The sequence below is a fragment of the Zea mays genome, chromosome 3, assembly GCF_902167145.1.
Source record: "Zea mays cultivar B73 chromosome 3, Zm-B73-REFERENCE-NAM-5.0, whole genome shotgun sequence".
NCBI classification, from domain to species: Eukaryota; Viridiplantae; Streptophyta; class Magnoliopsida; order Poales; family Poaceae; genus Zea; species Zea mays.
The window spans coordinates 30955606-30965722 of record NC_050098.1 but is presented as its reverse complement, the minus strand read 5'-3'; positions in this window follow the sequence as shown (position 1 = coordinate 30965722).

Genomic DNA, 10117 nt, shown 5'->3' with positions numbered 1-10117 from the left:
GATCAGGTAAGGGTGCATCTGTGTGATTATATGTGTGGGTGTGTGTGTATTTGTGTGGTTGTTGAATGAGTGTGCTATTGCTCTAGATGGCGCATGATGAAGAGGTCGAGGACCTCGATGATCTGGACAACACACTGCCCGAGGCGTCGGAGGTGGAGCTGGGGCCCCCATCCGATGCTGGCGAGGGCCCCTTGGTGACCACTGCACCGACGGATGAGGATGCTTCGAATGTGGTGGATGAACTAGCTGCCGAAGACCCAGCGACGTCGGTCGGGCCATCGCAGGTGGCGGAATAGGGGCTAGGGCTTTCGGTGTAAACTTTTATTTTTGTGATACTGAACCTCGGTTGCTGTGCAGGTTCCAACATTTGGGCCTGCGCAAGCAACCGCTGCTGGTAATACTGATTTTGTGGCGGCCACAACCGTTGTGCCTGCCGATAATAATTTATTTGGCTCTGGATCTGAGTGTTTTGTGTCTGATGGTGAGTCTGGGAGTTCGTTTTCCTGGACGGAGGAGTCCTCGAATGAAGGATTGGATTATTTTGCTGCGTTAAATGTGGCCGCAGCGGAGTCTTCACCACGTGCGGAGGTTGGTGAGGCTGCTGATCCTCCTAGTGCGAGTGCTGAGCACAGGCGGCGAAGGGTGGTGTCGAAACACAGTGTGGGTGAGTTTTCGCGAAGTGGTAGGCGCCGTCGTATGGGGATGGAGCATGGCCGTCTTCGAGTAGACCGGATTGGTAAACGAGAATTGTTATCCTCGTCGACTGGGGCGAGCATAGGTGAGGGGGATCTGCGAAATCTTTTTGAGTGTGAGGAGTTGAGGATAATGCTATTCAATTATAGGGAGATGGGTATCATCCCGAAGGTTGAGCCGATGTAGTATATGGTGCCCTCGCCGTGTGTATGTAACTGTAACTTGTATTGTAATGTTGCATGTTGGCCATTTTCTTGGCGAGAGACTTCGATGGCGTATTTTATTGTGCCTGTCCGGCTGGACCCTTGGGCGTCTTTCGCATGGAGCGTTTTTAACAAGGGACTTCGATTGACGCACTTGTTATGCTGCTCCGGCTGCACCCTTAGGCGACTTTTTGCACGGAATGTCTTTTTGGTAAGAGACTTCGATTAACGCACTTGCTGTGCTATTTCGGCTGCACCCTTAGGCGACTTTTGAGCGGAGTGTCTTTTTGGTAAAAGACTTCGATTAACGCACTTGTTGTGCTGCTCCGGCTGCACCCTTAGGCGACTTTTTGCACGGAGTGTCTTTTTGGTAAGAGACTTCGATTAACGCACTTGCTGTGCTATTCCGGCTGCACCCTTAGGTGACTTTTGCGCGGAGTGTCTTTTTGGTAAAAGACTTCGATTAACGCACTTGCTGTGCTAATCTGGCTGCACCCTTAGGCGACTTTTGCGCGGAGTGTCTTTTTTGTAAAGGACTTCGATTGACGCACTGGTTGTGCTATTCTGGCTGCACCCTTAGGCGACTTTTGCATGGAGTGTCGCACGCGAGGGTAGTCTACGCTACCTGTCGCGGTGACTTCGGGGTGTTCGAATGCCGAAGACCGTCGATGCGGTCTTTTTCGACACGTTGCGTCTGAGTTTTTGTTTTTGCGGGGGCTTTGCTGGTATATTACATGGCTTCGCCTCATTAAAAACCTCACCCCCTGGGAGGAAAAGAGTGCGGGCCAGAATAATATTGTTTGATGGATTACAAGGGCGCGAGGGCCCCGAGGGTTAGACAAAAAATTTGTGGAGGTTGTCAATGTTCCAGGAGTGCTCTAAGTCTTCGCTGGAGGGCGTTGCTAGTCTGTACGCGCTGGGGGGTGCCTTCGTCTTGACGATGAATGGACCCTCCCATTTCGGCTCCAGCTTGCCCTGAGATTCTGTCCGGGTGGTCCGGACGAGTACGAGGTCTCCTTTGTTGAACTCTCTTGGGACGACCGCGTTGTCACGCCAGGCCTTGGTTTGAGCTTGGTATTTGTTGAGGGCCTGCAGGGCGAGGATGCGGTCTCCGTCGATGAGGTCTTTAGACGTTGGTTCGTCGACGTCGGGGACCGCTGATATGCTTGTTCGGGGCGACTCGTACTTTATTTCCTGCGGCATCATGGCCTTCGATCCATATAATAGACAAAAAGGTGTGAATCCGGTTGCCCGGCATTCAGTTGTGTTTAGGGCCCAGACCACTTCAGGTAGTTGGTCGGCCCATTTACCCTTCTTGTCGTTGAGAAGTCTTTTCTTGATGGCGGTGAAGATCTTGCCGTTGGCGCGCTCGACGACGCCGTTGGATTGCGGGTGATACACTGAGGCGAAGGCAGGCTTGGTGTTGATGGAGAGGCAGAAATCCCTGAAGTCCTGGCTGTCAAACTGTTTGCCGTTGTCGACTGTGAGCTCGGACGGGACTCCGAATTGGCAAACAATGTTTTGCCAGAAGAACTTTTGGGCGGTATTCGATGTTATTGTGGATACTGCCCTGGCCTTGATCCACTTGGTGAAGTACTCGACGGCGACGAAGGTGAATTTCAGGTTGCCTTGAGCCGTAGGTAGTGGTCCGACAATATCTAGCCCCCAGCGTTGAAGTGGCCATGTGTGGGCGATCAGCTTGGTGAACTACGAAGGGTTGCTTGAGCGGGGGGGGGGGGGGAAACTTCTTGCATGGTTCCCAAGACCTCGTGACTCGATTTGCGGCACAGATTATCGTGGGCCAGTAAAATCCTTGACGGATCACCTTGGCAGCGAGGGCCCTGGGCCCTGAATGGGAGCCACAAGTTCCGCTATGGACTTCGTGAAGGATTTGAATGCCTTCGGTTTTGGTCACGCATTTTAGCATGGGCTGACTGATCCCCTTCTTGTATAGTTGGCCCCCGACTAGTACGAAGTCCCGGCTTCGGTGCTTGAGGCGTTTGGCCTCGTTAACGTCACTTGGGTGGTAATACCCTTGCAGAAACAGGGTTATTGGGGCCCACCAATCTTCAGTCATGATGAGGTTGATGATGCGATGGCCTTCGGCGTCGTTGGTTACTTGTAAGCCCTCTAGGTTGCGGACGACTGGTGTGCCAACGACGTGATAGAACACGTCGGAGGGCAAGGTCTCGCCTCTGGCCGCTGCCTTGGCCAATGCATTGGTCTCTTTGTTCCTGGCGTGGTCCACATGATGTAGGGTGAAGCCTTTGAACTGTCTCTCGAGACTACGAATAGCCGCAAGATACTGCATGAGTGCGGGGTCTTTTGCTGAATATTCTTTTTCGACCTAGCCGGCAACTACTTTGGAATCTGTCTTGACTATGCAGGTGGTGACGCCGAGCGCTCTCAGCTTGCGAAGGCCCAAGATGACAGTTCGTATTCTGCTATGTTGTTGGTGCATCTGTCGGACTCCAAAGCGAAGCTAAGGCGTGTTGTGTATCTGTGCTTGACGCCTGTGGGTGATGTGATAATTGCAGCTGCGCCTGCCCCTGCATGGCACCATGCGCCGTCGCAGTGGATGGTCCACATCTTTTCTGGAGGCTCTTCTTGCTGCCGTGTCGGGACTGTCCAATCGACGATGAAGTCTGCCAGGACCTGCGACTTGATTGTTGTCCTGGGTTCGAAGGTGATGTGGTACCCGGAGAGTTCGGCTGCCCATTTGGCGATTCGGACGGACGCCTCCGGGTTTCTAAACAGTTCTCCCAGTCCCCTGTCCGAGGTGACCCGCACCTTGAATGCCTCGAAGTAGTGGCGCAGCTTGTGCGATGCCATGACGACTGCGTAAGAGATTTTCCAATTCAGTCATGTTGCATTTGGATGTCGTGAGGACTTCGGAGACGTAGTAGACTGGACACTGCCGAGTCGTGCCCTCTCTGTCTTGCTCTTGGACTAGCACTGTGCTGACTGCATATGGCGAGGCTGCGATGTATAGTAGCAGTGGCAGCGAGGGGTCGGGACTGGTGAGAATTGCTAAGTCTGACAGGTGTTGCTTTAATGATGCGAAGGCTGCTGCCTGTTCTGGTCCCCATGCGAAGTCTTTCGCACCACGTAGTGTCTTGAGGAAGGGTAGACTCTGCTCTGCGGACTTGGATATAAATCTGTTGAGGGCGGCTAATCTGCCGGTCAGACGCTGGACATCCCTGATGACTGCGGGGGTTTCATGTTGATGATCGCCTGAATCTTGGTCGGGTTGGCCTCGATCCTGCAGTGCGACACCAGGTAGCCCAGTATCTTCCTCTGGCGAACTCTTAAGACGCACTTCTCGGGGTTGAGGCGAAGTCGTGTGTCCCGCATGTTTGCGAACGTCTCTACGAGGTCAGCCAGGTGATCTTCTTTATTCTTGCTTGCGACGATGATGTCGTCCACGTACGTGAAAATGTTGTGGCCCACTTGGCTCTCGAGCACCGTCTTGGTGAGGCGAGAGAAGGTTGATCCAGCGTTCTTGAGTCCCTCTGGCATCCTGATGAAGCAGTACGTGCGAAGGGGGTGATGAAGCTGGTGCTGACCTTGTCTTCCTCCTTCATGTATATCTAGTGGTAGCCGGAGAAGCAGTCGAGAAGTGACATGACTTCGCATCCGGCTGCACTATCGACTATCTTGTCGATCTGTGGTAGCGGGAAATTGTCCTTGGGACAGGCCTTATTGAGGCTGGTGAAGTCGATGCACATGCGACACATGCCGCTTTTCTTTTGTACCATGACTACGTTGGCGAGCCACGTAGGGTAGGCGATGGGTTCGATGAAATTGGCCTCCAGCAGGCGGTGCACTTCGGCTTTGGCGGCTTCCGTATTTTCGTCGGACATTTTGCGCAGCCGCAGCTTTTTTGGGCACACCAAAGGGTCGATGCCCAGACTATGCTCGATGACGGTACGGCTGACTCCGACTAGGTCGAGGGCGGACCAGGCGAAGACGTTCTTGTTTCTGGAGAGACAGGAGATGAGTTTCTCCTCGTCTTGCGAAGTCAGGTCTTCACTTATTACAACTGTTTGCTTGGGTGTCACCGAGTCGAGGGGAACTATCTTCGTTCCGTCGTTGCTTTACAGCTGCGCCTTCACTTTTTCGTTGGTGGCTAGGCGGGTCGCGTCGGAGACTTCGCGTTGTGTTGTAAGGCAGTGTACGTTCTGTTGACCTGGAACGAAGTCTCTCTCAATGTTGCGCAATGTCTATTGGTTACCGTAAACCGTTATCACGCCTTGCAGACCTAGAATTTTCATGCAGAGGTACAGTCCGTGAATGCCCGCTTCGAAATTATTGATGGAGCCCCGACCCATTATAGCGTTGTAGGGATAGACCATGTCGACGATGTCGAAGGTGACCTGTTTGCTTCGCGCATTGGGTGCTACGCCGAATGACATGGGTAGTTCTATCTTGCCCACAGGGAAAATGCCCTTGCCGCCGAAGCCATATAGGGGGTTGTTCGAAGGCTTGAGTAAACTGTGGCTGATGCCCATGCGGTCGAAGGCGTGCAGGAAGATGATGTCCGCTTGGCTGCCATTGTCGACCAGGACTTTGTGTAGGTCCTAGCTTGCCACGCTGCAGTTGATCACCATAGCGTCGATGTGGGGTGCGCTGCTCAGATCAACATCTCTGGCGTCGAAGGTTAGTGGCACATGTGACCACTTCGTTTGTATGACTGGGCCGGTGAGAGCGACGTGGTTGACACTTCGGTAATGATCCCTCTTTTGCCGCTTTGTCTCGAAGTCGACGCTGGACCCTCCGGTGATCATGTGGATGACTCCGCGATAAGGCTGATCGGCGAAGTCTTCTTGTTTTGGTGCTTGGGGTGATTTTGGTGGTGCGGATTCGGTTGATGCGGAGGTGGGAGCGGGGGTGGTACAACTTGTACCTCCTGATGGTGTTGATATGCGTGGTTGGGTGGATGTTGGGCGTGGCCGCCGTTGTATGGTTGTGGGTGGTGGTGGTGATATGTGTGCGCGACAACTCTCTGGTTGTCGGCTGGTTGCGCTCGAGACATCCTATCCCTAGTGGCCTTTGTTTCCGTGCAGTCCCTTGTTGGGTGTGCGCAATCCTCGCCATGGAATAGGAAGTAATATCTGCGCGGTTGCTGCGCCCGTCTCTGGCCCCGGCCTCGCGTGCCATTGTCGTGGCCCTAGGGGGGATATTCCTGACGGCGAGCGGCCTCGCCGGCGGGGTGCTAGTTGGCTATGTTGTGCACCTGCTGCTGACTTCGGCTGTCCCGTCCGGAGTCTGACTGCGAAGGCCTTGTCTAGGTTCGGCTGGACTGCGGAGGGTCCTTGGGCTTTCTCTGAGACTTGATCTTGCGCTGATGGAGCTCTTTGGATCTGGCGTATTTCTCGAACAGCTGATAGAGCTCTTGGAGATTTTTGGGTGGGTCCCTAATGCAGTGACTGTATAGGACGCCAGCCCGAAGGCCACTGATGGCGTAGTGTATGGCGATGTGGTCGTCGACCGAAGGCAATTGTGACTTGAGAGTCAGGAACTTGCGGTAGTACTCCCGTAGGGTTTCCTTCTCTTGCTGTTTGCAGAGTGATAGCTCGGCCAAAGCATCGGTGTCGGGTCGGTATCCTTGGAAGTTGAGAAAAAACTTATCTCGGAGTCCTTTCCAGGAGTCGATGGACAATGGGGGCAACCTGGTGTACCAGGTCAAGGCCAGACCCTCGAGGGCGATGATGAAAGACTTGGCCATTGTGGCGTCGTCCCCTCCGGATGATGCGACGACGACTTGGTAGCTCATGATGTATTGTGCTTGGTCGGTGCTGCCATTATACTTAGGGTAGGTCCCTACCCTGAAGTTGGCGGGCCACGGTGACACTTGGAGTTGCGGAGCCAGGGGGCTTCACTCATCAAGGTAGTTGATGCCTTGGAAGGCTGCGGCCTGCGGGATGAAGGGCCCGCGCTGGGGTATGAATAAGTCTCCGGCTGGCGCGCGCTGTTGGAGGGGCGGGCCGTGCTGCAGATCGTGCTGGCCTTTGGTCTGCATGAGCGCAATCTCTTGCTCGAGTTCCCGGGCTCTCTGTTCCTCGTCTCGTATCATCTGGCGCACCTTGGCTTGCACGGTGACACGTTGGCACTTGGCCTCGAGGATGTCTTTCTGTTTTTGGAGGTTGTGGTTCTTGATGCGCAGGGCCCATAGATGTAGCTGTTCTTCGGCTACAACGCCGATGACTTCGCCTTCCTCTGTTGCGTCTTCGCCCTCTGGTGGAGCGAAGCCTGGGGGTGGTGCTTGTGGTTCTCCGGAACTGCAGGTGCGTAGGGTGCCTTCGGGAGTGGGTTCTTCGTGGCGCTGTCTCTTGTTGAGAGCTTCGTCTTCGCAGGCTTCTTGGGGGTGTTGTCTGCGAGGGCCTTGCCTTTTTTTCTCGGCTAGCAGCGCTGCCTTCGCTACTTCATCGACGGATGGGGCTGCCTTCGAACTAGCTCTCTTGGGTGCCATCGCTGGTGGTTTGTTCGTAGCACGAACGGTGGGCGCCAAATGTTGGAACTTGCTCTCCTGGGCAAGTAGATCCAACGAGGAAGTGGACAGAGTGCAAGTAAAGTTTAATGTGGGATGGCAATTGCTCTGTTAATCTGGCCTCTCAAGGGCACTGTACGGGGGTATTTATAGGTACCCGAGCGTCTAACGTCCCAAGGCAAGGACGTTTATGCCCTTGGGTACCCGGACTATCCCCAGAATATTCTCATAAAGGGAGGTTACAGACCGTCATTACAGAAAAGCTATTACAGATGAGGCCCATAACATGCTTGTCCACGCGGGGCCCGTTACAGTGGACCGAATTCCGTGTGGGCCTCCGGGCGAGATGAGGGCGCGGGACTAGCAGACTACTTCGGAGTCTGGCCTTCGTCTTGCGATGGAGACGACGAAGGGCAACTGCGCTGACCATCTCGCCTTCGTTGGTGCAGCGAGGCGACGAAGGCTTCGCGCGAAGGGTAGCGTCTTCGCCTTCGCCCCAACACCAACCAACTCCCCCTTTCCTCCCTCGTTCCTCTTCTCTTCTTTTGTGTAGCCATACTTGTGCCATAGTGCCACTTTTCTCCAGCGAGCTGCCTGTTAAAACGCCCCCTTTGTCCACATCACGCCACCACCGGGAAGCGCCGCCTAGGCCACATGCACGGCTAGAGGTTGAAAACGATCATGATAGTCGAGGCCCGCCTATAGTTCCTCCATGCTAACCCCCTCTCCACCTCTACGCCGCTGATCGACGGGCCCCACCCATCAGCGGAGCTGTTCCCCCCCCCCCACACACACGAGCGTGATGTGCCACTACCCGATAACCCCGCCACGTCGTGTCCCCATCTACAGCCTCTCACACGCACGCCACACCAAAATTTTGATATGGCCATGTGTCAAGCACCGTGGAGGCCACACGTGCCAGCCCGCCCGCGCCCATGCCACGCCGACATCCCGATCTAGCCACATGTCGAGCACCGGGGAGGCCACACACGCGCCCACACCCGTGCGGGATTGCCCCCCGGCCATGCTAGATCCTACGAAATCCCCTGCACCGTTGGCCATGTAGCTCATCGTGTGGCCGTCTTTAGCCAGTGGCCTACCGCCATGTGTCCTGCTCAAGCCCCCGTCCATGAACTTTTGCACTAAGGCCCCTCAGTTTTTTAGAAATTGTGCGTGTGTTCCCTTAGTCATAGAAAATCCCCTGCTAACCCCTGTAATCTATAATTATTTATGTTTTGGTCCCCAGAATTTTAAAACCTTATAACTTTCACATAAAAACTCTGAATTAAGTGGTTCAAATTGCGCTGGCTTCGTTATGATTTTGTCTACATGTCAGCAGCATGTTTTTCTTCCGTTTTAATGTTTCATTTACTAAAGAGTTGCTAATCTAACTAAAGTAATTAGAGCTTGTCTATATCACTTTTAAGCTTCCATGTTTATATTGTTTTACGTTGATTATGTGCTTTACCTTCCTAGCTTAGTTATAGGCTAGTGTATAAGTTTGCAAACTAGATTTTATAACTCTTTATGATAGAGATAGCAATGCTTAGTAAAAACCATAGTTGCACGTAAGATACCTTATTTCTTGTATTGGTTTTGACTAGGAGAAAAATAGAGGTCATAGTTTAGAGAGAAATTAGATTGTATAATTCACTCCCTTCTTAGGTGTCATCATTCCCTACAGTGGTAGGCATGGAGAGTGTGTGAAGAAGGAAATGAAAAGGTTGAGAGTCAAGTCTGGTGGATTCAACTATGTTGAAGTAAAATTTAGGTCCAATCTTTATGTTATAAATCAATAGGGAAAGCCACCTATCACTATCAGTTGTACTAGACTAACAGTTCAAAAAAATATGCTTTAGTTTTTATAAGGCACACCATAAATAAAGCACTTATTAGATTTGGGATATAGTATATCTTAGAAATCCATAATGACAAGGTCGCCACTTCAGAGACCACCCTCCCAAGAAAAGAGAGTTGAGTGGAGGAAGATGAGCTAGGGTACGGTGTGGAGGAGAGAAGGGGGTTTGTGGGAGAAAAGTAGAGAATGGGGGACCAATGTGACGATGCATCCATCGATACAAGCTTCTCCTACATGTGACAATTGCGTGGTGACATGCATGTGAGTGGGCTTTGCTTGTTGGCCATCAAACCAAAGAAGCACACACAAAGATAGAGTTATAAATTTTTACGGATGATTTGTAATATAGAAGTTGGTCATTTATATTATCGTGTTCATAATAAATATGATCAAAGTTATTACTAGCAAAAACCATTTTTATAGTTGTATAAGCATGAGAATGTATCTCATGCTCCTATTTATAGTGGATACCACGACACATTCTGTTTTTTTTAGCATATGTCATGTCTCATGAGTGGACATAGAACACAGAACTTCATCTTCGTACACATTAAATTGTTTCCACAGATTCAAGACTAACACCCATTCTAGTCGACCACGACTTCCTCCCTTCGTCTTAAAATAGTTATTGCTACATCGTTATAATATTTATATCCGAGAGTTTCTTAAAATTAAATAGATTTATACAAAATATTAAGAATATTTATATCTTTAAATAAGTTTATTATAAAAAAGGTTTAGAAATCTAACTAAAAATATTAAGTATATACTATGAATATTAATATTTTTTTATATCTAACCAAAGCTGAAAATGAATGACTTCTCGGAACAACGAGAACATCAACTATTTTAAGACGAAAACATCAACTATTT